Below are 25,878 nucleotides of genomic sequence, written 5' to 3' on the forward strand. Positions count from 1 at the left end.
ACTCACATATTCAGCCTCTGCAATTGACAATGCTACACTATTTTGCTTGATTAATGCCCAAGAAAGCACTCCAAATCCTAGACTAAAGTCATATCCAGAAGTGCTTGTCATCCTCACTTTCAGCCCAGTCACTGCCACAATACCCAATTAGCACAACATTCTTCCCCTTTTCACTTGCAATTCCATACTCCAAGGTGCCTTGGATATTTGGAATGGCCTTTTTAGTAGTTCCCATGTGCTTCCTGGTGATAGTGCATGAACCTAACAAGTAGGCTTGCTGCAAACATAATGTTTGGTCTTGTAGCGGTCAGATACAAGAAACTCCCAACAATCTTTCTTTACAAACTTTCATCAGCCATTTCACTTCCATCCACTTTAGACAATTTTTCATTAACAGCCAATGGAGTTGCAACTAGTTTGCAATACGTCCAAATTTATCCAATAGAGCCTTTGCATATTTCTTCAGATGTAAGAAAATGCAACTCTTAGTTTGAACTACTCCTCGACCCAAGAAGTGATGTAATAATCCCTAGTCTGTTATCTCATATTGCTTCATCATTTCACTTTTAAATTCTGAAATCAACTCATTTGAACTCCCTAGTGTAAATGATATCATCCAACCACATACAAAGAGACAATGATAATACCTGCCTCAGTTGTCTTGGTATACAATATGGCTTCACTAGGACTTCTGTGAAACCCAACTTTTGAGAAAAATATGAATAAGTTTCTTCATACCAAGCTCTACGGGCTTGCTTCAGACAATATAGTGCTTTCTTGAGTTTGCAAATCTTGTCTTCCTTGCCTTCATTCACAAATCCAAGAGTTTGATCAACATATACCTCTTCATGGAACACTCCATTGAGAAATGCAAACTTCACATCCAATTGCTTTGAACCTCTTTGTGCAGCTAGAGCTTCAATGTTCTTATGGTGTTAGGTTTTGCAACTGGAGCAAATGTCTCATTAAAATCCAATCCAGGCTTCTGGAAGTACCCCTTTGCTACTAACCTTGCCTTATTCTTCTATACAGAGCCATCTAAAGGGGAACCTTCTAGGAAACTCATTTACAGACGTGTCTAAGCATAAATTTCAAACATCTCTGGTGACTCTTAGCCTTAATATTATGCTATTGTCAACATGTTTAAGATTTATGAAAACTTGTGTTCCTGTTTTCATGGAATCTGGATGTGAAAACGTTTTCCTTCCCCAACCCTCGCTTTCTTTTCTGTCACTCTGATGATATCTTCGCTATTCTTTTTGGTACTTGGCTCATGTGTTTGCAATGGAGGACACGGGCTTCTATTTTCACCTATTCGCTTCCGTTTGTCTCTAAAGTGACTAATGGATTTCTTGTTGATGGAGTTTCACTTATAGGTTTTTTATTCGTTAAGATGTAAAGGCCTATTAATGATTTTTCTTGTAAATTGGAAGCACTATATCCATGATGAGCTTTTAAAGCTGAACTTCTCTGGTAGAAAAATTTGTTCTGCGTCTGCTTACCATGCGAATGGTGTACGTTATAGAAGATAGTTTGCTACTGTTTAGGTTGTTACTGCTTTACCTATTCTGTTTATGTGCTTGCCTTGCTACCGTCTAGGTGGTTACTGCTCTACCTATTCTTTTTAATGTGCTTGCTTTTATTGTTAACAAGAGTCAAAGTATGACACCAGCAATTGATTCACACTTACGGTTAAATATTGTTCAGAGTAATTCCGAAGTGCTTGAATGATCACCAGGAGTTGAATCTGAAGACCGAGTAAGTGTTTCCTAGATACGTCTGCTTCAACCAGCTTGCAACTCTTAAAGAGAATTTGATTTTACGTCTGTGCTTCATCACGTATACTGTTTAACATTCGAAGGGATCCCTGGCATATTCTAGTTTAGCATCTCATTCAAGCTCATATCAAAACTGGGATCCGCCGTTATGAAGGCCGGCTTTTATCATTGAAACAGATCACTCTCCCAGATTGGACATTATATGCGAAACCAGATTGGACATTACATCCTTTTGAGTTTAAACCGAAATTTAGTATATCAATCTGCATTATTTTTACTTGGATTTTATGTATATTCTGACAATTGGTCCTTCGATATTTGTTCTTTTATCAGATGTTTTCAGCATCTCATTTCCTCTGGATTGTGTGTTCTTTTTCAAAACAAGTGGGATTTGGAAGTCATGTCATCCCCTCAAAGAGAATTTTTAGCTGAGTGAATGAAATGATTCCGACGTTATTCACCGCTCTGGTCAAATTGGGGCTTAAGCGACTCTTCATGCTCGTCTCACCCTCTTGGCCCGCCTTTTCCTGAATCCAGGATCGAGCTTATTCCCCCATCTGTGGTTGATGCCCACGGTGGATGACATAGCAGTGGTTTAGTGTGCCCTTATTTCAGCCAGCACTTGGCATGGCCTGGCGGGAAAGTACCATCCCTTTCAACGGTAAGACCACCTGCAATGGTTGGGGAAAATTTAGTTAAGATAAATAGTGCAATTGAAATCCGAACTTTAGACTATAGTAATGTCCTTCAAATCAAATGATGTATTCTCTTCCCTATATCCCTGCTGTTGCTCATTGTAAGAAGGCACTGAAGAGCTCTTTTAAGATCACTGCTCAGCATGGCCAATTCAAACTCCAACCTACAAAAAGGGATGACAATGATATACTGTTCAAATTGAGATGAAACGGCTGCTGCTTGGATTTGAAGATAAAAAGAAACTAAACAACGGGATGAGAAACAATTGTGTTTTCCCTTACCTTCTTTGCAATCTTGTTCACTTTCCTTTTGCTTCAATCCAACTGCAATGGCCAATAAGTTTGTTGATGATCACTTTGAGTTCTAAAAAAAAAGGAGTGAAACTTGAAATCCGATTTCTTTAAATTCAATTAGAAGTCTTAAATATTTCCGATTTGGTTAATATTTTGTAAGGATAATCTATGGGGTGAAACTTGAAAAACAGATTATTTGGATCACTAAACTTCAATGTGGTGTGGGCCTACAACTTATTCCCATTTTTATAAAAAAAATAATAATAATAAAATAGGGATCCCTTAACTTAAAGCCCTCCATGAACAACATATCCACGTTTTTTAAATGTTTAGTTAAAACAAATTGGCTCTTTATAACCTGTGACAACAAATTGGCTCCCAAAGAAGAGAACCGCAGAAAGCATAGCAATGGTAGAAAGGAAACTGCAACTAAAGAAGCTCCTTCTCGTTGGGTCCTTGTGAGATATCTGAATGCAAGAGGAAATAACAAGAACAATGCAAACCAAAATAATTAAAATTCAAAAGGGTAGGCATTCATCATTCTTTGCTCTTAAGATGAGACATTAAAAAGCCACATAATCATTGTGTAAAAAAAAGGCACATAAACCAATTCAAAACCAAATTCTGCCGCATCAGTACAAAGAAAATGAAAAAAAAAAAAAACTGGACTTGAGTAAACCAAAGGAAGATCAAGAAAATAAAAAGTGCAGAAGGAGAAAACGAGGGTCCGAAATTTACTGCAGGAAGAAAGTGAATATCATACTACGGAACCGGAACTCCATAAACTTTAAGAGAGCTATTGCAAAGAGGGACTTACAGAAGTTGGGGTCATCATCATCATCATCATCTCCAAGTTGAATAAAATTAGAACAATTTCTGAATGTTGAGAGATTGAGAAATGAGATTATGGTGATTTGAAGGAAGGAAGTAAAAACTATGAATTATAATGTGGGATATATTTGTGAGAATTAAATTTAATTAAAAGTTTTGTCAACGGAGCTTCAAAAGACAAAAGCAGTGCAACAAGTGAAGCGGCCAACATTATATGAAAGCTGCAAAAGCCAATTTTCAGGTGAAGAAAGCTACTGATGCCACGTGTTCTTCAATGGCCACCAAGACGCGGGAAGACTGCCAATGCGTTGGGCACAAACCCAGTTCGATGTCTCGGTACAATTTCTTTTAATTAATGTATTTCGCTTCAAAGATAGTAAGAGTTGTTATCGTAGTTGGTATTTGACATGTGATAATCGTCTTTCATCTAAAGTTGAATTAAGAATTTATATCATGTAATAATTAAATAAAAATGAAAATAACAAGTGAGTTTATGTTGAAATGTAGCTAGAATTACTTATGTACAGACTAAAAACTTGATGGTGGCTTTCATGTTCTCACTCTCACATACACAACTTTTACATTCTTACTATGTTGTTGAGTTCTGATTGAAAAACCTGAACTATTTTAGAGTTTTCTGAATGTGATAGAGGCTCCCATGTGGGGATGGTAGAAATAGGATCGAAATTTAATTAATTAGTACGTTAGAAGATTTCTTGCTGACGACATTGCCATGAACACTAAAAAGCTTAATTGTCTTTTTTTTTTTTTTTTTTTTTTTTTTTGGAAAACAAAATTCTTAAAGAGTTTTAACAACCCAAAGTCCAATGAAAGAAAAACATTTTGAGACATTACCCTAGGGCCAATTGTGCAAGTGACTCTTTAAGTCATTTCAACGTTGTGGAAGTAGAACCCACTTACATCAATATGCAATCACTAACTAAAGGAAAAGGATATCCTTTTTCTAGGAATCCTAGGGATCACGCAATCATATCCGTTCATTGTATATCGTACGGTCAGAAATTATTTAAAATTTAAATATAAATAATACTTAACGAAAATTGATCTCACGATGTACAATGAACGGATACGATTGCAGAATCTTTTTTCCTAACTAAAATAAAGATGGCCTACAACCTTATCAACACGTGACCCTAAGTCATTCATATGTAGTAAAATCCACATGCATCAACAGGTAACCACTAATCAGTGTGGAAATGCCTACAACGGAAAAGGATCCTCTCTGGATCCCTTCCATCAAATCCACCTAATCAATTAATCCGATCTTTGAAATTTGATCAAATGACTACAAATATGAGACCCCTTTAAAGTTATAATAACTTTGGTCATTGGATTAAATTTCAAAGGTTCGAATTGATTGATTTGGTGAATTTGGTAAAAGGAATCCGGAAAGGATCCCTTTCTGCCTACAACCTTATCGACAAATAGTCATTAACACCTTGTAAAATCCACATACCTCAAAAGGTCGGAGGCATCAACTTTCCTCACCTGCAACCTTATCCTATAGTTGATGAATAGGGCAGTAAAGTTATACAGGACATAAAATAGGATATAGTAATAGGCAATAAAGTAGGATTCACTCATCTTTTATTCTCATCTCATTCTCTTCTATCCTCTAAGTTTGATTCTCGTCAAAGGTGAATTTGAACCACATTATTGCTAGCCCATTATGAGGCTAAACACGTCCCCTTCCCTGTAGTGTAGATAATATCGTTTGTTAAAAAAAAAAGTAGAAAATAAGGAAAGGAAAAAGAGATTAGGAGGAAGAGAATCATCCTCTGTATGCAACACTACTATTGCTAGGACTTGGATCCTTTCTTGAGCCCAAGGAGATGATCATCCTGACCAAAGTACTTGGGCCGTTGGATGAAAATCCAACGGCTACAAACATGAGGTCTCTTTAAAGTTATAATAATTATAGTCGTTGGATTTTCATCCAACAGTCCAAGTCCTTTGGTCAAGAGGATCATTTTCTTGGGCTCAGGAGAGGATCCAAGTCCCTATTGCTAGTCAAGGTTACACCAAGGTCAAAGGACAATTTTAGGCGTTTGAAGTGGAATGAGGATCCTCTCTAGATCATGTTTGTGAAGATCTCAGAGATCCTCCAATCACATCCATTCATCATATATTGTGCGGTCAGTTTTTATCAGATACTGTTTATATTTAATTTTAAATAAAAAAATTACAATGATTTTTTATTACACGATATACGATACACGGATGTGATTGAAGGATTTGGAGATGATCCTCATTCTTTGAATTGATCCTTAAGCACCATAGAGAAAGAGACACAACATCCAACACAAGGACGAACCGAATTCAACCATTAAGTTTGATCACAAACATGGAAAAGGATCCCTCGCCGGATTCTTTTTTTGGAGATCCTAGGAATTTCGTGATCGTGTCCGTTCATTGTACATCATGCGATCATAAATCATTTTAAAATTTAAAATTAAATATAAATAGTACTTAACGAAAATTGATCGCACGATGTACGATGAACGGACACGATCGCAGGATCCCTAGGATCCCCAAGAAAAGGATCCGGCTCACCACCAACACACTATAACATGTACCCTCATCACCCGACCATTTAAGTTTCTTTCGTTTTCGTACTTTACTAAAACTGTGAATGTGTTTCCTTGTATCAATGATTCAAAAAACTTATACATAAAATTGTATCATTAACTTGTATCACGTAAAATGTTTGTCTACAATAAAAACTCTATATTTGAAAGAAAAGAAAAAAAGAACTCTCCTATCATCAATTCACAACATAATAAATATTTATTGAACGCGAGGGATTCTCGTCTACAATATTTGAGTTGCAATAAAAGATTTCTCCAAAATTTAGTTGCCCTAGCTTGAACCATTTTCGTCTGCAGAGTTTAATGTTGATCATAGATATATTGGGACAGATGTACACGTGTTCAGTTTTTGACCGTGTCATAAGACTAGTGATGGACTTTTTAGGCCATTTCCACCAAATCCATCTAGTCCGGGAGATTTTGATTTAATGGTTACAAACAGAGGGTCCCTTTAAAAATTATAATAACTGTAGTCTTTGAATCAAAATCCAATGGTCCGATTAGGAAATCAAGGGAGATACAATGTCATTATCTAAGGTGGAGTGATTTCATTATCATGACTCTTTTATACTTTATTAATAAGAGCAACTCCACCCATGGAGCCCTTCCCCCTGGCAATCCACTATTGAATCCACCCTTTTGAACAGTAACTGCCTTGAATGAATAGTAACTACCATTAATGAACAGTAATTGCCATTTGCATCTCCACCCTTGGAGCCCTCCCCCTGGCAATAGGCAATAAAATATTAGTTTTTTTTGTTTGTTTAAATAATACAAAATAAAATTATTTGTAATTTCGGATAAGATTTTTTAAATCGTTCTCATTGCGCCACGTGTCATTTTATAAAAAAACAATTATTTAGTGATGGATTTCGATAAGATTTTTATCCAATGTCATCGCGCCACGTGTCGTTATCTTTTGAGAATCTTTGACGATAGATTTCGATCAGATTTTAACTCGTTCAAAATTGCGCCACGTGTCATTATCTGAAAAGATAATTATTGGAGATCGATTTCAATAAGATTTTTATCCAATACGATCGTGCCACGTGTCATTATCTTTTCAGAATCTTTGAGGATAGATTTCGATCAGATTTTTAACGAATGACGGCATGCCACGTGGCCTTATCTACAATTCAATCCTTTCTGAATCGTTCATATAATCCACCATCCATTCTCACAAATCTCACACCAATTTTCTCAACATCTCTATCTCATTATTCATAGTTTCTGCTTCTTCTTCACCATCCATCATTACAATGTCTTCTTCTTCATCAAGGATGATGTGGGAAATCGATCAGCAAGAGGAAGAATTGTTTAACTAATCTGAAGGAATGTTCAACCTTCAGATAGCCGAAAATGAGATGGAAGAGGATGAGGAGCGTAGAAGGAGAGATGACGAAACAAGAATGGCCAGAGCCTCACATTCCCGTCGAGTTGTCCAGACTGTTGCTCAGATATGCAGGCCCAACCGTTCAAGAAACCTTGATAGAAGCAGGCAGCGACGGGGTGAAGAGCTGTTGGACGATTACTTTGTCCATAACAGTGCATTTCCTGATACGTACTTCAGACGTCGTTTTAGAATGGAACGACATTTGTTCAATAGAATCATGACTGATGTTTGCAACCATGATTCTTACTTTGTGCAAAAGAAGGATGCTTGTGGTGTTATGGGTCTCCTACCTGAGCAAAAAATCACTGCTGCATTGCGGATGCTTGTGTATGGAGCATCTGCAGACCAAGTGGATGAGATAACGAGGATGGGGAAATCAACCATTCTTGAGGCCCTGATGAGGTTTTGCGGAGCAGTCGAATCTTTGTACACCACAGAGTACCTCCGAAAACCTACTCACAGAGACTTGCAAAGGCTTCTGAAGAAGGGCGAGATGCGAGGTTTTCCTAGGATGGTAGGAAGCATCGATTGTATGCACTAGACGTGGAAAAACTGTCCAAGTGCATGGCAATGCGCATATGGGGACATAAAAGGATCAAAATCTATCATTTTGGATGCAGTGGCATCTTTTGATACATGGATATGGCACGCCTTTTTCAAGGTTCCAGGGGCTCAAAATGATCTCAACGTCCTTGCCCAATCCCCAGTGTTCAACGACGTCCTGCAAGGAAAGGTACCAAAAGTCACGTACGTCGTCAACGGACGTAGGTACGACGGGGCATACTACCTAGCTGACGGCATTTACCCACGGTGGGAAACATTTGTCAAAACAGTGCCACGTCCGTGAAGTGCAAAGGAAAAACACTTTGCAAGCTGTCAAGAGGGGTGCAGGAAGGATGTGGAGCGTTGTTTTGGTATCCTTCAAGCTCGTTGGGCGATCGTCAGGGGTGCTGCCAGAATGTTCGATGTAGAGTCACTTCGATCCATCATGATGACGTGCGTCATTCTTCACAACATGATTGTGGAAGATGAGTTCGATTATGATGCGGTTGATGAATATGAGCCAGAGTCAGACACGATGAACAATTCAAGAACACAGATATATTGTGCGCATGATGCCACCGAAGAACCTATGCAACACGAGCCATTAGAAAGGGATGGACGTTACAATGAAAGGGTCATTCAACAATATACTGCACTTCAAATGTCATCTATGCACAATGATCGACAAATTGACTTGATAGAGCACCAGTGGGCATTGAAACAAGCTGAAGATACTTAAGTTTATTTAGTATGTTTGTTTGTATTTGGTGTGTTTATGTAATTTTATTTGGTGTGTTTTTTGTAGTGAGTTTTTTATTATTTCGTATGTTTATGTAATTTTATTTGGTGTGAATTATTTGGTATGTTTATGTAATTTTATTTGGTGTGTTTTTTGTAGTGAGTTTTTTATTATTTCGTATGTTTATGTAATTTTATTTGGTGTGAATTATTTGGTATGTTTATGTAATTTTATTATGGAAACAACATAAATAATAAAACCCTATTCCGATTACAAAAGTACCAAATTCCGATTACATGGAAACAACATAAATAATAAATTACAACCCAAAGTGATTGGAAAACTATGGGCTCCGATTACAAAAGTACCCTATTCCTCACCACTTAACCAATCTGTGGTGCTAGGATCATCTTGTCTTGTTGTGCTAGGACCATCTTGTCTTGATCTCGCTTCTCTTGCACGCCTCCTTTGCACCACATCCGCTTTCTCCGACTGCCAAAAATATTTAGAATTTGGAGACATCCCTTATAAACGCGTGTTCATAATGTCACGATCTCGTTGTGTAATTCGTTCTTCTCTAAGCAACTCCCTTTCTTGCCTAAGTAGCTCTCTTTCCCTCTGTTCAGCTTGAAACGCTTGTTGAATAGCTGCAGCTTTTACCTCATCTCTAGCCTTATCAGCCTCATATTTCGCCAATTCCCGCGCCAACGTCAATTCACCTTGACGAGCAAGTTCTTGCATGTACTTTCCATAATCATTCTTGGAAGCACTCCCTTTCCTCTTTGAAGCCTTCTTACCTAGAGGCCTAATTGGATAACGGGTCGACCCCGATGCTTGTTCTGGAATGGGCGTTTCAGGCACTTCTTCTCCATCTTTTTCATTAACATGGGAGCTATGATCGGGTGTAGAGTGTGGAGGGGTGCTGTGTACAAAGGTGGTGTGTAGAGGGATGATGTTCATGCATACTTCTGGACCAACAGGCACAACTTTGAATTTAGGACAATCTTTAACAATATTCCAACATTCCCACTGGGTGAATGATTTGTTTCTTGATTTGATTTTGGCAGCATACCATGCTTGTGCTTGAAGTTGCTACAAATAATAATATTGAAATTATTAGGTAACAAATAAATAATACAAACAAATAATAATAATGAAATTATTACGTAACAAATAAATAATACAAACAAATAATAATAATGAAATTAGGTCACAAATAAATAATACAAACAAATAATAATAATGAAATTAGGTCACAAATAAATAATGCAAACAAATAATAATAATGAAATTATTAGGTAACAAATAAATAATACAAACAAATAATAATAATGAAATTAGGTCACAAATAAATAATACAAACAAATAATAATAGTGAAATTAGGTCACAAATAAATAATGCAAACAAATAATAATAATGAAATTAGGTCACAAATAAATAATGCAAACAAATAATTATAATAATGAAATTAGGTAACAAATAAATAATACAAATAAATAATAATAATGAAATTATTAGGTAACAAATAAATAATACAAACAAATAATTATAATCAAATTAGGTAACAAAATAATAATACAAACAAATAATTATAATATATTCTTACCTCATCCGCATAATTTGCCCCACTTCGAACATTACTACTAGCTTGTGTCAATGCATCTCTCCACGTACTAAAGGAATGGCTAAGTGTCACAGCCCGTCCCGGAATTATTAATTCCGAGGACGTGAGATGACCAATGTGACCTTAAACGGGATTAAGGTGTGTAAATGTATGACATTTGTTTTACTTTAAGATCCTAAACTAGGGTTAGATTTATATTTGTATGTGTTAATTTGTGCTTGGACTTAGGTAGGGCCTCCTACCCTGAATTCCCTCCCTAAAACCCGTAACCTTTCTTCTCTCTTCTTCTTTCATTCCAGACTCTCTCTCTCTCTTATTCTTTTCTGAAAACTCTCTCATTCTCTCTCTTACTCTCGAACTCACGGCAACCACCAAGAACCACCACAATCTTGTACCAACGTTCCATTTAAGACCACTATCGTGATCCTGGGGACTTCACGAGCACGGGGATACCAATTTCAGGTGAGTTTCACTTCGAAAACCCTAGTTCTAAAGTTGCCGTGAGATGACACTGTTCATGAGCTTTGAATTGGTTACGTTTTAGGCTAAAACAAGATCACAGCGAGTTTAGTAAGGTCCCAAGGAAGCTCGGAGTGCTTCGTTGGAAGTTTTTGGACGTAAGAACACGGAGATCGACAAGTTCAAAGTTTGGCCGGAGCTTTCGAGGCGTTTTCCGGCGAATCCCCGGCGAGTTAGGAGTCGAGGTAGGTATCAATCTCTTTGTCTCGTCAATTACTACAACTTTCCTTTTTGTTTCACTCAATTTAGTTGAGTATTGAAGAAGTTATACTCATTTGAAAAATACCCAGTTTCCGGCGACCTCCGAGGCTTTCGAGGCAGTTTCCGGCCAAACCACGGCGAACTATGTGTTTTTCAAGGTACCATTCTCTTTGTCTCTTCAATGGCTACAACTTTCGTTTTTGAATCACTTGATTTCGTTGAGAAATGACAAAGTTATGGCAATTTGAAAAACTGCCCGGAAAACGGCCGCCGGAAAAACCAGTCCGGCGACCCAAGGAAGAAGAAGGTGCTACAGTAAAAATAAAAAATAAAAATAAAATTATTTTAAAAATATGTCGACGTCCGTGACGTCGAGTAGATCACTGTGGTATATTCATATACCTAAATTGAACACCGTATGAGAAAGTTATTGAGGATTGTTGGTTAGGTGTTCAAATAACGTTTTATAGTTTTCACATTTAGGTGAAAATGTGAATTGATGATCCGACCGTTGGATCGTCATCAAACTCTGATACGTTGTAATACGTAATATTTGAGGATTATTGGAACTTACGGATTGGGAATCCGAGTTACGGATCTTCCGGAATTGGAATTGTAAGTCCATAATATAAAATGTTAACCGTCACTTAGTTTTGGAAATTGACGGAGATCCGACCGTTGGATGGTAATGAAATTTTAGGATGTTGTCCTAGAGGTATAATGTGGACCTCTGGAAGTTATGGATTTAAAATCTGAGTGGCAAATCTTCCGGATCGATCTACGTAGCGATGTATTTTATATAAGTTATGTATTCTATCGATATGAATTCTGAGCCTGGATTTGATTACTATTCTAGGCGGCGATCGTCATGACGCCTTGATGTGTGGTGCTAGGGAGTTGTTGGACGAACTCCAGGTGAGTGGGCAGTTTTGTTTTCCGTATATATATATACTTGACGTTTCCCAGAAATTGAATTGAAATGAAAATATGTTTAAAATGAAATGCATATGAGTTATGTGGAAAAAAACGGGAAGTGAAATACCATGCATAGAATTGATATGAAAAGTATATAGAAATGTGAGTTGAAATGCCATGCATGAATTAATATATGATGCATATGTATGAATTGGTGCGGTGGACGCACAGGTAAGAATTGATTTATGATGCATATGTATGAATTGGTGCGGTGGACGCACAGGTAAGAATTGATTTATGATGCATATGTATGAAATGGTGCGGTGGACGCACAGATGAGTATTTAATTACTGTTATGATGATGATGATATATATTGAGCTCAAATCCTGCACCATGGTTTAGTGCTTATAGTATTCACCGCATCGCACGCTCGCCTTGGATCCAAGTAGATGCTAGTCGTACAGTCCACGCGGAGTGGGTACGACAGACCAGTCGCGAGAGTGTTAGTGAGATTCCGACTGGTGGGTGACCTTAGATTATGTGCACAAATGATTTATGAGAAGCACTAGAGCGTAACTTGTGTGCAGAAGGCCGGACGGGTCACAGAGGTGACTCCGGTAGAGTGATAATGATAGATTTTGAGCTCTAGGTTCAACCGTATAGGGCTATTAGAGGGCCTACGGTTGATTACTTTCTTGCACCTGATATGATTATGTTGATGCATTCATACCTTATTACTGTTGAGATGATGTGGCATGGCATAATTAATATGAGAAATGTTGAGATGACATGGCATGGCATGATTGATAAAGAGATAATGTTGAGATAGTAAAAATGAAGTTTTGAGAATATATATGTATATTTATATTTTACATTTCTGGGAAAGTATACAGGTTTTACGGAGAGGGGTTACAACGTTTTGAGAAATGTTTGGATTTGGAAAAGAATTGTTTTACTGACCCACTCAATTTTGGTTTTGCGCCCCTCCAGGTTCAGGAATCACAAAGGTGTGGTGACTACGAGGAATTCGACGGTGTTCTGACAGATTGGACAAAATTAGGACTCACCTTCGGGTGTATCAATTTAAATTGTATCTTAAAGCTTCCGTACTGTGCAAATGGTTACGTCACTCTCACGTGACGGCCAGCATGCCCTCCTTCGGGACGGGGTGTGTCAGTTGGTATCAGAGCATGGTTGCAATCTTGGACATCTTGAGAAGTTTCTAGTGAATTCTGTCAGAACTACACCGCCTCGTAGCAAACCACGTAGTTAGAGGAACTTAGTCTCCCCGATTTAGCGGGTTGGGGGAAACTATTATTATGGTGATTCGGTATATTATCAAAATGGACATTTTAAGACGGGTTATGAGTTGAATTTGAATCACCTTATGAAATGATGAACCTGAGGGAGCGAAGTAACGGTTTAACCATTTGGAAAAGATGTTTCAGGTTATGCAAGTCAAAGGAAATTTCCTTCTGACAAGGGGTCGAGACGACTACCTGGTTTTGGTTATGAATTTGTATCCTGGTGGAAACAGGAGTATGAATTGTTGTCACCAGAGGAATCAGTCGATTGAGAATTGTTTAAGGACTTGTTTAAAGGAAAAGTTTATCCCTCCGGCATTTATCGATGGTAGTAAACAAGAGTTTACAAATATGAGACAAGGAAGGTGATGATCGAGGGATATTATAGAAAGTTTTCAGACTTGCCTCGTTCCATCCAGATATTGTTGTTAATTTGGTGGAGGTGTTATGTTGTTTTAAGCTGGGTGGCAAAAAGGGAAGTGGTATTTTGGGTGACCACTATCCATTGTACTTCTTACCAGGAGTATACAAGATGTTGTTGAGCCTTGAGGACTCTGAGAACATGAGCAACGAGAATAAAGAAGAATAAGAAAAGAATAGGAATTAAAAGAAGACGATAAAGTTAATGATTCGTCATATCAAGGATATAGAAAGATTCAGAGCTTCGAAAGAAGTGAAGCTAGAGTTAATTTTTCCAGCTGAGGTTTTAATGTCGCTGGTCAGAATAAAAGTGATGGATATACTGGTAATCCCCGATATTTGAGACAAGGTGTCTCGAGTAAAGGAAATGTACCTTGTGCAGCAGGTACAAAATTAACACTTTGGGAAGTGTGAAATTAATGAATGTGTTTATGTGAACAGAGGGGACACAGAATTGTGAATCGTCCCTAGAATCAGTTGTACTCAACAATTTTCCATGATATCATAGTGTCGATTCAGCAGAGTTATGGACTTAGTAGTTTGGTCGGATTGACCGTGAGTACAAAGAGATTTGATGAGTTATATGTTCAGCTGTACAGACCATGAGAAGTGGATTCGACTGACACATGAGAAATTGGTGAGTTATAGGCTCGGCCGTACCGACCACGCGGAGTGGATCCGGCCGACGTATTATTGAGATAAGAGTTGAATCAGTCGTATTGATCATTCTAGTTGACTTCGGCTGATATATTTCTTATTATGTATGTTATTACCTTGAGAGTAGTAAATAAATGTAGTTGAGATGAGTGTATGTATTTTGCATTGAGTGACAAAATAGTAATGTTATATCTTTGAGAGTGGTTGCCTACTTATCGAGACAACGATGATTTATCAGTATTGCGGGCTGCAGACCGTAATATTAATAACTCATTCGTGGATTCGTTAAGTAAGTAAACCGGTAGATTATTTTGTACTTATTCAGAATGCTTAGTAGTAATAGAGTATGTATTGTGTCGGTTAAATTATTTCCATTAGATTGGTTGGTTATAATTGTGACAAGACGGAATGTTAAGGGAAACCAGTACTTTCCATCGATCTGGATGACCAGAGATTACTTTTGTAAGTATGCAAAATGGATTGAGTCAGGCTGTTATTTATGCTGTGAGAGCAAAGAGATTGTTTTCGAAAGGCTGTCAAAAATACTTAGCTCATGTGGTGCTAAATGATGTTGTTTGGAGTAGTGTGAATAATGTCGAAAGAGTTAGACTTTTCTTGATGTCTTCCTTGAAAGTATACCTGGATTGCCTTCAGGCAGAGATATGAGGTTCATTATTGATTTGTTGCCAGGTATAAATTTATATTGGAGATTGGTTCAGGATGAGTTAAGGGAATTGGAAATTCAGTTGAGAGAATTGGTTGATAAAAGTTTTATTCAACCTAGTACAACACTTTTGAGGAGCCCAGTTTGTTGGTGAGGAAGAAAAATGGATCTTGAGACTGTTCATTGATTATAGACAATGGAGTCGGGTAACGATTGAGAACCGTTATCCATGGTGATGTACTGATGTTTATTTAACCAGCTCATAAGTAATTGCGAAGATTCAAAGATTGAATTGAGATCTGGTTACTACCAATTGAATATTATAAGTGACATTGATCATAAGATGGTTTTCTGGACTCGTTATAGTCTTTATGAAGTTTGGTGATGCTATATGGATACTCATGCTGTTTTATGAGTTATTGGATGAAGTATTCCAATAATGCCTTGATAAATAGATATCATTTTCATTGAAGATATTCTGGTATACTCTAAGCCTAGAGCAGAGCATGTAAACGTATTAAGTCGGTGAAGCAAAGATTAAGAGAACGTTGGTTGTATGCTAAGTTTAGCAAATGCGAATGTTGGATGAATCAAGTGGCATTCTGAGATTGGTTATATCTGCTTAAGGTATTCAAATGAATTCTTAAAAGGCAGCAGAATTGAGAAATTGGAACAACCACAAGCCATAATTGAGATTCGGAAATTCTTAACTTATCAGGCTATTTTGGATGGTTGTGAAAGAATTTTTAGTCATTGTTTTGTCATTGATGAGACTGTTGAGAAATGAGGTTATGTATGAGTGGGAAGGAAATTGTGAGCAAAGGATTCAACAACTGAAGTATTTCCTCACTCATGCACGTATTTTAGTAATCCCAGAGAATAATGGTAATCATAAATTTTTAGTGATGTTTCTTGAATGGTATTGGATGCATGTTGATGCAAATGTTAGGGTGATTGCATACGTTTCACGATAAATGGAACCTCATGAGATGAATTACCCTACGGGTGACTTGGAAGTCATGATTACCATTCTTGCTGTGAAGTTATGAAGGCATTATATTTGGTAAGAATGCAAGATTTTTACGAATCCAAAAAGTCTTCAATATCCATTACTTGGAAGGATTTTGATATGAGGCAGCGAAAGTGAATTGTATTGCTTAATGAACATGATTGTACGATCAGGGTGATCGTAAAGTTTGTTCTAGCTCAAGCACTTGGCGAGAAGACTACAGTAAGATTAATGTCTGGCACGTTTGCCAAGATTATCTTCTTGTGGATTGGAAACCAACTAAAGTAAAGTTAAGAATGGAAGATCGAGAAGAAGTTATACTTGTTAAGTAACAAGTTAGTACATTTACTCCAGTGTTGAGTAACAACCTTTCCCAGACAGTGCAACATTACTAATTTGTTTTATGGAAAAGAGAATTGGATTACGGAACTGCTAAGTTTCTTAAGTATGTTGGTTGTGCAGTTTCCGAAGTAACGCCATAAGGACCATGAAATGTGTCACGTGAGTCGGTTTTTGATGACTTGTGAATGGAATGTTTCTGGGTAGAGAAAGATTCGATCGAGAAAGAGTTTTAGTAGACCCTGAGACTATGGATGAGTCTCCTCAAAGTATTCAGGTGATTAAGTTAACCTGAAGTAACCAGGAATGGCAAAAGAGATCAACAGATGGATATGCCACTAATCGAGTGTGTAAGGTAAATGGTTTGATATTTTTGGAAAATTCACCACGAACAGAAATGAAGAGAATTGGAAAAGAGACAAGATAAGATTTAAACACATCAGACCGTTTTGATCATTAAAAGAATCAATGAAGTTGCATATAAGTTTGTGATGCCTTCAAAATTGGCTAAGGTGCATAATGCATTATATTTCGATGCGTTGTCACTAGGTGGCAGATTCGTCACATGTGATTCTGGTGCAACTATTTAGAATTCAATTGGATTCGACTTGATAAGGAACCAAGGACTACTTTGGATTGGGAAAAGAAGGTCCTGAGAATTAAGACAGAGTAAGTAGTAAAAGCTTTGTGAAGGAAATCATTCAGTAGAAAATTACATGGGAGACAGAAGAACGGATGAGAGTTATGTATCCGAGACTATTTTATGAGTTTTGATGTTCTGGTTGGTGATTGGAATTTCGGGGACGAAATTCTATAAGGAGGGGAGATTGTCACAGCCCGTCCCGGAATTATTAATTCCGAGGACGTGAGATGACCAATGTGACCTTAAACGGGATTAAGGTGTGTAAATGTATGACATTTGTTTTACTTTAAGATCCTAAACTAGGGTTAGATTTATATTTGTATGTGTTAATTTGTGCTTGGACTTAGGTAGGGCCTCCTACCCTGAATTCCCTCCCTAAAACCCGTAACCTTTCTTCTCTCTTCTTCTTTCATTCCAGACTCTCTCTCTCTCTTATTCTTTTCTGAAAACTCTCTCATTCTCTCTCTTACTCTCGAACTCACGGCAACCACCAAGAACCACCACAATCTTGTACCAACGTTCCATTTAAGACCACTATCGTGATCCTGGGGACTTCACGAGCACGGGGATACCAATTTCAGGTGAGTTTCACTTCGAAAACCCTAGTTCTAAAGTTGCCGTGAGATGACACTGTTCATGAGCTTTGAATTGGTTACGTTTTAGGCTAAAACAAGATCACAGCGAGTTTAGTAAGGTCCCAAGGAAGCTCGGAGTGCTTCGTTGGAAGTTTTTGGACGTAAGAACACGGAGATCGACAAGTTCAAAGTTTGGCCGGAGCTTTCGAGGCGTTTTCCGGCGAATCCCCGGCGAGTTAGGAGTCGAGGTAGGTATCAATCTCTTTGTCTCGTCAATTACTACAACTTTCCTTTTTGTTTCACTCAATTTAGTTGAGTATTGAAGAAGTTATACTCATTTGAAAAATACCCAGTTTCCGGCGACCTCCGAGGCTTTCGAGGCAGTTTCCGGCCAAACCACGGCGAACTATGTGTTTTTCAAGGTACCATTCTCTTTGTCTCTTCAATGGCTACAACTTTCGTTTTTGAATCACTTGATTTCGTTGAGAAATGACAAAGTTATGGCAATTTGAAAAACTGCCCGGAAAACGGCCGCCGGAAAAACCAGTCCGGCGACCCAAGGAAGAAGAAGGTGCTACAGTAAAAATAAAAAATAAAAATAAAATTATTTTAAAAATATGTCGACGTCCGTGACGTCGAGTAGATCACTGTGGTATATTCATATACCTAAATTGAACACCGTATGAGAAAGTTATTGAGGATTGTTGGTTAGGTGTTCAAATAACGTTTTATAGTTTTCACATTTAGGTGAAAATGTGAATTGATGATCCGACCGTTGGATCGTCATCAAACTCTGATACGTTGTAATACGTAATATTTGAGGATTATTGGAACTTACGGATTGGGAATCCGAGTTACGGATCTTCCGGAATTGGAATTGTAAGTCCATAATATAAAATGTTAACCGTCACTTAGTTTTGGAAATTGACGGAGATCCGACCGTTGGATGGTAATGAAATTTTAGGATGTTGTCCTAGAGGTATAATGTGGACCTCTGGAAGTTATGGATTTAAAATCTGAGTGGCAAATCTTCCGGATCGATCTACGTAGCGATGTATTTTATATAAGTTATGTATTCTATCGATATGAATTCTGAGCCTGGATTTGATTACTATTCTAGGCGGCGATCGTCATGACGCCTTGATGTGTGGTGCTAGGGAGTTGTTGGACGAACTCCAGGTGAGTGGGCAGTTTTGTTTTCCGTATATATATATACTTGACGTTTCCCAGAAATTGAATTGAAATGAAAATATGTTTAAAATGAAATGCATATGAGTTATGTGGAAAAAAACGGGAAGTGAAATACCATGCATAGAATTGATATGAAAAGTATATAGAAATGTGAGTTGAAATGCCATGCATGAATTAATATATGATGCATATGTATGAATTGGTGCGGTGGACGCACAGGTAAGAATTGATTTATGATGCATATGTATGAATTGGTGCGGTGGACGCACAGGTAAGAATTGATTTATGATGCATATGTATGAAATGGTGCGGTGGACGCACAGATGAGTATTTAATTACTGTTATGATGATGATGATATATATTGAGCTCAAATCCTGCACCATGGTTTAGTGCTTATAGTATTCACCGCATCGCACGCTCGCCTTGGATCCAAGTAGATGCTAGTCGTACAGTCCACGCGGAGTGGGTACGACAGACCAGTCGCGAGAGTGTTAGTGAGATTCCGACTGGTGGGTGACCTTAGATTATGTGCACAAATGATTTATGAGAAGCACTAGAGCGTAACTTGTGTGCAGAAGGCCGGACGGGTCACAGAGGTGACTCCGGTAGAGTGATAATGATAGATTTTGAGCTCTAGGTTCAACCGTATAGGGCTATTAGAGGGCCTACGGTTGATTACTTTCTTGCACCTGATATGATTATGTTGATGCATTCATACCTTATTACTGTTGAGATGATGTGGCATGGCATAATTAATATGAGAAATGTTGAGATGACATGGCATGGCATGATTGATAAAGAGATAATGTTGAGATAGTAAAAATGAAGTTTTGAGAATATATATGTATATTTATATTTTACATTTCTGGGAAAGTATACAGGTTTTACGGAGAGGGGTTACAACGTTTTGAGAAATGTTTGGATTTGGAAAAGAATTGTTTTACTGACCCACTCAATTTTGGTTTTGCGCCCCTCCAGGTTCAGGAATCACAAAGGTGTGGTGACTACGAGGAATTCGACGGTGTTCTGACAGATTGGACAAAATTAGGACTCACCTTCGGGTGTATCAATTTAAATTGTATCTTAAAGCTTCCGTACTGTGCAAATGGTTACGTCACTCTCACGTGACGGCCAGCATGCCCTCCTTCGGGACGGGGTGTGTCACTAAGTATTTTCCAACGACTGGACATCGATTCTTTGGTTCTTTTCCCACTCATTTGCTCAAGAAATTTGGTATGAATTAAACTTCATATTTCTCGTAACTGCATCTCATTATCCGTGAGGGAATTATGAGTAACTTCAACCCAGCTAGTGCACAACGCAACATCTTCAAGAAGCGACCAATTCATACATGCATCAGTAGTCATTTTATGGAAAAAAATTGGATTGAAACTTTGAGAGAAATATAGGAATTTGATTGAAAGTAGTTGAGAAAATATGAAATTGTGGTGAAAGGTAGATGGAGAAGAAGTGGTATTTATAGAAAAGTAAAAACAATTTTTTACAATTTTTTTTCAGATTTTTTACAATTTTTTCGGATTTTTTCCATTTTTTTTAATTTTTATTCAAATAATTAATCTCTACCGTTGGATTTAAAAAAATTTGAATTCCAACACTCCAGATTGTGCCACGTGTCACAACGGTAACTTTTCTTAATTTTAAAACTATTTTTTCTTTATTTATAAAGCATATTAATATCGACCGTTGATCTCAGATTGAACGGTTGATATTAAATAAGATTTTGTTTTTTTTTTACCGTTGAGATCCAACGGTCCAAATGAAAGAGCCGTTGAGATCAAACGGACCGTGGGAAGCCACGTGGCTTCCCAACGGTAACTGAGACCTTCTAAAAAGCGGACTGCTTTTCTGAAAAGTTGTCGGGCGACGCGCCCCCACGCACGAGTGGGGTGCACGTGCCTGACAGAAAAAAATAAAAAAAGGGCTGGGAGCTCGGGTTGCCGGGCTGTCACAAATTGACAGGCCTCTTGCTCGGGCCTTCTCCACGAGCTCAGGCTCTTCATGGCTGGAGCTGATTGACAGGCCCTCGGGCATGTGTATAAGGTAATGACATTGATAGTTTGTATATCAAATAATCATATAGCATCATGGCAGTTACATCGAAAAAATTCGTTGTATGTAAAAGAAGTATGTAACAGATCCCTTTTCGACTTTTCAAACTAAAATGGTACTTTTCTTAGTTACCAAACAAAAGATGGTACATTTCTACCAAAAAAAAACAAAAAACAAAAGATGGTACATTTTTCTTACTTTTTACTTTATAATCGTACCCTGTCTAAATCCATAACCATAATCATGATATATAGTACTTAATACTAAAAAAATGCGTGGTAATTATTTTGTTTAATATATAATTAATAATTAATTTGTTTTTGGTTGATCCATTATCTCTGCGTGTCCAATGACATTCCTTCTGAATTTATCTTCTTCATATTTGTATATACGAAAATATTAAATATGAGAATTTTAACGAAAAGTTTCTGATAATGTTCATTTTAAAAAAAAATCACATTTTTACACTAAAAAAATCAATCTTAGTACTATTTACTTTATCTTTTATTTTGTCCTTATCGTTAAAACTCAAAGTTTTCAAACTATTTTCATTAGTTTTTCTAAATATTAAGGGGTTTATTAATTTAAATTATATCATGTGTTTATTGATGATAAATGATTAATTAAGTGTTATTTTTTACTAGTAACACATCACACGATTTACAAGTTTAATTTTTATGTGAAATACTAAGGTGACTCACTCTTTATGGATTCTCCGTCACCTCATCTTTCTAGAATAGTTTCCATGCCAACATTATAAAACAAAGAAATGCTAAGGAGACTCTCCCAAAAATGGGTTCATAGACTCCTAATCACCTCATGTTTTTAACGCAATTCTTGTGATAATATTATAAAATATTATGTATATAATATAAGGCGGTGAGAAGTTTATAAAAAATCTTACTTTGAATTAATTTTTTAATATTTTTTATATAAAATATTATGCTAAAAAGATGATATGCGGATACACCCACTTTTTTAGTCTCATTTCTCCTTATCTTATCGACGGCAATACTGTTTATGATTGATAATAGGTTATTATCTCTTGGTCTTCTCGAGAAATCCAAATTTTTACACTATTTAGTCCTTTTTATTTTTGGGTGCAGTGTCTTTGCTTTTAAGTGGCTCTCTAGTTCTCCATTTTTCTCAGGAACTCTCTCTCTTACTGGTTTTTGCAGCTTCTTTCCCTGAAAGTGGGGGTTTTCTTTCCTTTGCATGTTGCTATTTTATTTGTTCATTTTAATTTTTTGGCTTGGTGTTCGTCTCGTTTGTAGGGTTTGCTTTTGGCAAGCCTAGGGTTTTTTAATTACATGCTTGAATTCTGTGTGTTTTCATGTGCTTAAGTTTGACTTTACCTGTTTTCTTCTGGGTTTTTTGTTGTTGTTGTTGCTTTTCTGACTTCAGAATTAATAACTTATTCACGCACCAATACATAGTTAAGAAACAATTGGAAATTTTTTTTTGTTAAATATTAGATTCAGCTCAGCTTACATGTTCCAGGAACATCTGCGTGGAAAATTTATCCTTTACTGTACGTCAGTCCCAATCTGTAAGAATTAAGGTTAAAAGTTTTTTATTTGATGAAATTTAGCATAATACTTAAGCTTATACTTTTGGTACTAGATTTGATGAAATTTACTTTGTTTTCAAGATGGAGAAGATCCATGCTCACAAGAAATATATTTAGAGTTTTCCATTAATTCTTCAAAGCCTTTGTACATTTTATTGGGTGTTGTATAATTTATGATGAATATTTTCTACATCTAGGGTAGCAGTTTAATTTCTATTGAAAATTAGATGGTTTGGGGTTGTAGATAGTTTTCTTAGCAATCTCTAGATGAGGTTTCTGATGGTATATTGCATATTATGTTGTGTTCTTACTTTTTAATTTCATGTTCTATGCGTCACTGAAAAATCATTCTTGATCTGTAATTATAGGGTAGGTCCTAAATATTCTCCAGTCATACTTGATAATTTTTCAACCAAGCACCATAGTTCTGGTATATGTCAGACTTCTCTGGAGTCGATCATGATACTACTGTTCTAGGTCTATAATTTTCTGTGCTAACAATCTAGGTCAGTTGTGTTATTGGGGGTATTAGATCTATGGTTGGTATTTTATATATATATGTAAATGTATGTGTATATAGTTCGTATGTATAAAGTTCATTTTAATTTCTCGCCTTTTATTTTCCCCCAATTTATGTGTGGAAATTCGATTGCATGTGGAGGATTCCTTGACAATTGTTGTGATCGTTAGAACATTATAAACTGCTCTTTTCTGTAGCTACTGATGTCTGATTTGAGCTATGGTTTGATGTTGTGTGACAAGGAGAGAGAGCACGCTTGTCATCACCCATGAACGGATCATGGTTGTTTACAGGTGTGCTCTCTCTTCTTGTCATATGGTCCACCTGCTCTATCTTTGGCATATGATATTAACTTGTAGGTGATTTTGATCTCTAACTATGCAAATTCGCATATGATAAGAATATTATTTGTTTTTACTTCATTTTGTTGTAAATAAGTATGTGTTGTTTCCCTTTAAAATTATTCAACATTCGGAAAATCTAATGTAATTGCAATGCAGTAGTTATGCGTAAATCATTTTTGTCAGTCATGTTTGGTATGTGGTCGTAATGTAATTGGTTAATGGGTATATAAATTGTTGCACTTTATTAGAATTAGGCTAAAAATTGTTAGATGCTCTTGATGTACATGATGATAAATAAATGAAATTTTCTGATTGAGCAATACTTTCAGTTCTGTTTGCTATTTGGGATTCAGAATTTGATTTTGGTGGTGCTTATTTTACTCTTTTTACTTTTACTTCTTGTGTAATGTAGGAAAGGATGAATATGGCTGGAGTTGGGTTGATGAGTATTCCATTCCCCTTATTTGTTCCTGCTCATACCAGTATTTTTACCATTTTCTCACCCTTTTATCGTTAAATTGAATGGTAAACTGTAATGCTATCAAGTAAACCAAAAAAACATGTGCTTATGGACTGGGCATGATTTTGTTGTTAATATGATTGAATGCGTCCATTACTGGATACAGAAGCAAAAGATATGAGCACTCCTTTTATCTACTAATAATAAGTGGAAGACTGAAGAATGAAGAGAAACATTGCTAATGCAATAGCCGTGACAATGGCAAATTGGCAATGTATACAAAGCTAATTTTGGTATGGGTGGTGTGAGAGTGAAGGTTGGGGATGCAATTTTGCGGCTGTTGGTGTTACCTTGGTTGTGAGTTGGTTGTAGTTTTTTGCCTATTTTTGACGTCGTTTTTGTACTCTTTTCCTTATGAAGGATGAAAAAACTCTTATTTCTCAAACTTCAGGCGTAGCAGATTATGTAAGATGAGGTGCTTAAGTCTTTTCCGTTGTTTGAACCCACGAGTCTTCTCACCAAAAAAAAAAACAGGTATATATTTGGATTGCATGTTATAACACTGTGAACATTTTTTTTCCTGAAATTTTCCATTATCTAAGTTTCATTTTATGGACTCGTGTTTTTGATATTGTTAATTTTGTGTCCTTGTTATAGTGTGGATGAGGGGACCCTAAAGTATCATGAAACTCTAGATTCAATTGTTAAAAATGCATTACAGGAACACTACGACTCCATCTGCTTAAGCGCTACAAAACTACTACTTAAACATTACAAATGCACTACGTAAACACTTTTCCTATCGAATGTATTGCATAGTCATTTTTAAGTACCTCTATCTATATTTTGTAGTGCATTCCTACCAAATTAAGCTTAAAATCCATGCAACTTTAAGTCCTCATCCAAATGTCTTTCACCGGTATATCTAATATTTCTACAGCAACTCTAGTAGTTGCAAGGGAGAGGTAAAGTTGTTAGAGTGTTATGTTTTAGGTGAGCACCACTCATGTGGGGGGAATATTACCGTTACACATAGGAGTGAGAGCATCTCTCTTACATCATCAACTCATCTTAACCATTCACGTAATCTACACTATGAGATAGTTACAAGTATCATACTCTATCACTTAATGAAATTACATCTCCACAACACACTTGGAGCATATTTCTGTAAATTCACTTATAATTCAACACTCCCTTCTAGGTGTTTTGCAGAAATCACTCTCAAAGCCTTCCTCAAATACTTAAATCGATCCTTTCCCATGCTTTTGTGTTTGCATTACACCAAATCAATTTCCCCTTCTTGCAGTGCATCTTTGATGAAGTGAAATCTTCTATTGATATGTATGGTTTTATGATGACGTATAGGATTCTTGGATATAGCAATGGCAGAGGTATTATCACACAAAATTTGAGTTGGTTCAACTTGTTCTTCACTAAAATCTGAGAGAACAAACCTTAACTCGATTGCTTGTACAGTAGCTTCAGCTGCACTCACATATTCAGCCTCTACAATTGATAATGCTAGTCGGTTTTGCTTGATTAATGCCCAAGAAAACACTCCAAATCCTAGACTAAAGTCATATCCAGAAGTGCTCATGTCATCCTCACTTCCAACCCAGTCACTGCCACAATACCCAATTAGCACAACATTCTTCCCCTTTTCATATGCAATTCCATACTCCAAGGTGCCTTGGATATATCGTATTACCCTCTTAGCAGTTCCCATGTGCTTCTTGGTAGGATAGTGTATGAACCTAACAAGTAGGTTTGCTGCAAACATAATGTTTGGTCTAGTAGCAGTCAGATACAAGAAACTCCCAACAATCTTCCTTTACAAACTTTCATCAGCCATTTTACTTCCATCCACTTTAGACAATTTTTCATTCACAGCAAGTGGAGTTGCAACTAGTTTGCAATACTTCCAAATTTATCCAATAGAGCCTTTGCATATTTCTTCAGATGTAA

The 25,878-nt window shown here is 36.8% G+C and overlaps 2 long non-coding RNA genes across 7 annotated transcripts in view; both read left to right on the forward strand.

Moving 5' to 3' along the window:
- The window catches only part of LOC126621436 (uncharacterized), a 33,704-nt gene that overhangs the window by 5,329 nt on the left and 2,497 nt on the right, over nucleotides 1-25,878 (forward strand). For 2 of the 6 annotated variants that reach the window (XR_007622955.1, XR_007622954.1), the window contains exon 4: nucleotides 1,708-2,135. The exons of 2 other annotated variants lie outside the window; for them this stretch is intronic. This is a non-coding gene — a long non-coding RNA (uncharacterized LOC126621436). Of the gene's footprint in view, nucleotides 1-1,707; nucleotides 2,885-25,878 lie in introns of those variants that run through there. 2 more of the 6 variants (XR_007622956.1, XR_007622957.1) reach the window with 2 other exon arrangements.
- Nucleotides 10,587-20,119, forward strand: LOC126621434 (uncharacterized). The gene is made up of 9 exons (XR_007622952.1): nucleotides 10,587-10,969; nucleotides 11,052-11,211; nucleotides 11,317-11,385; nucleotides 12,084-12,142; nucleotides 13,134-17,760; nucleotides 17,843-18,002; nucleotides 18,108-18,176; nucleotides 18,875-18,933; nucleotides 19,925-20,119. It is a non-coding gene; the product is annotated as an uncharacterized LOC126621434 (long non-coding RNA).

The sequence above is a fragment of the Malus sylvestris genome, chromosome 5 (assembly GCF_916048215.2).
Source record: "Malus sylvestris chromosome 5, drMalSylv7.2, whole genome shotgun sequence".
In the NCBI taxonomy this organism is placed as follows: domain Eukaryota; kingdom Viridiplantae; phylum Streptophyta; class Magnoliopsida; order Rosales; family Rosaceae; genus Malus; species Malus sylvestris.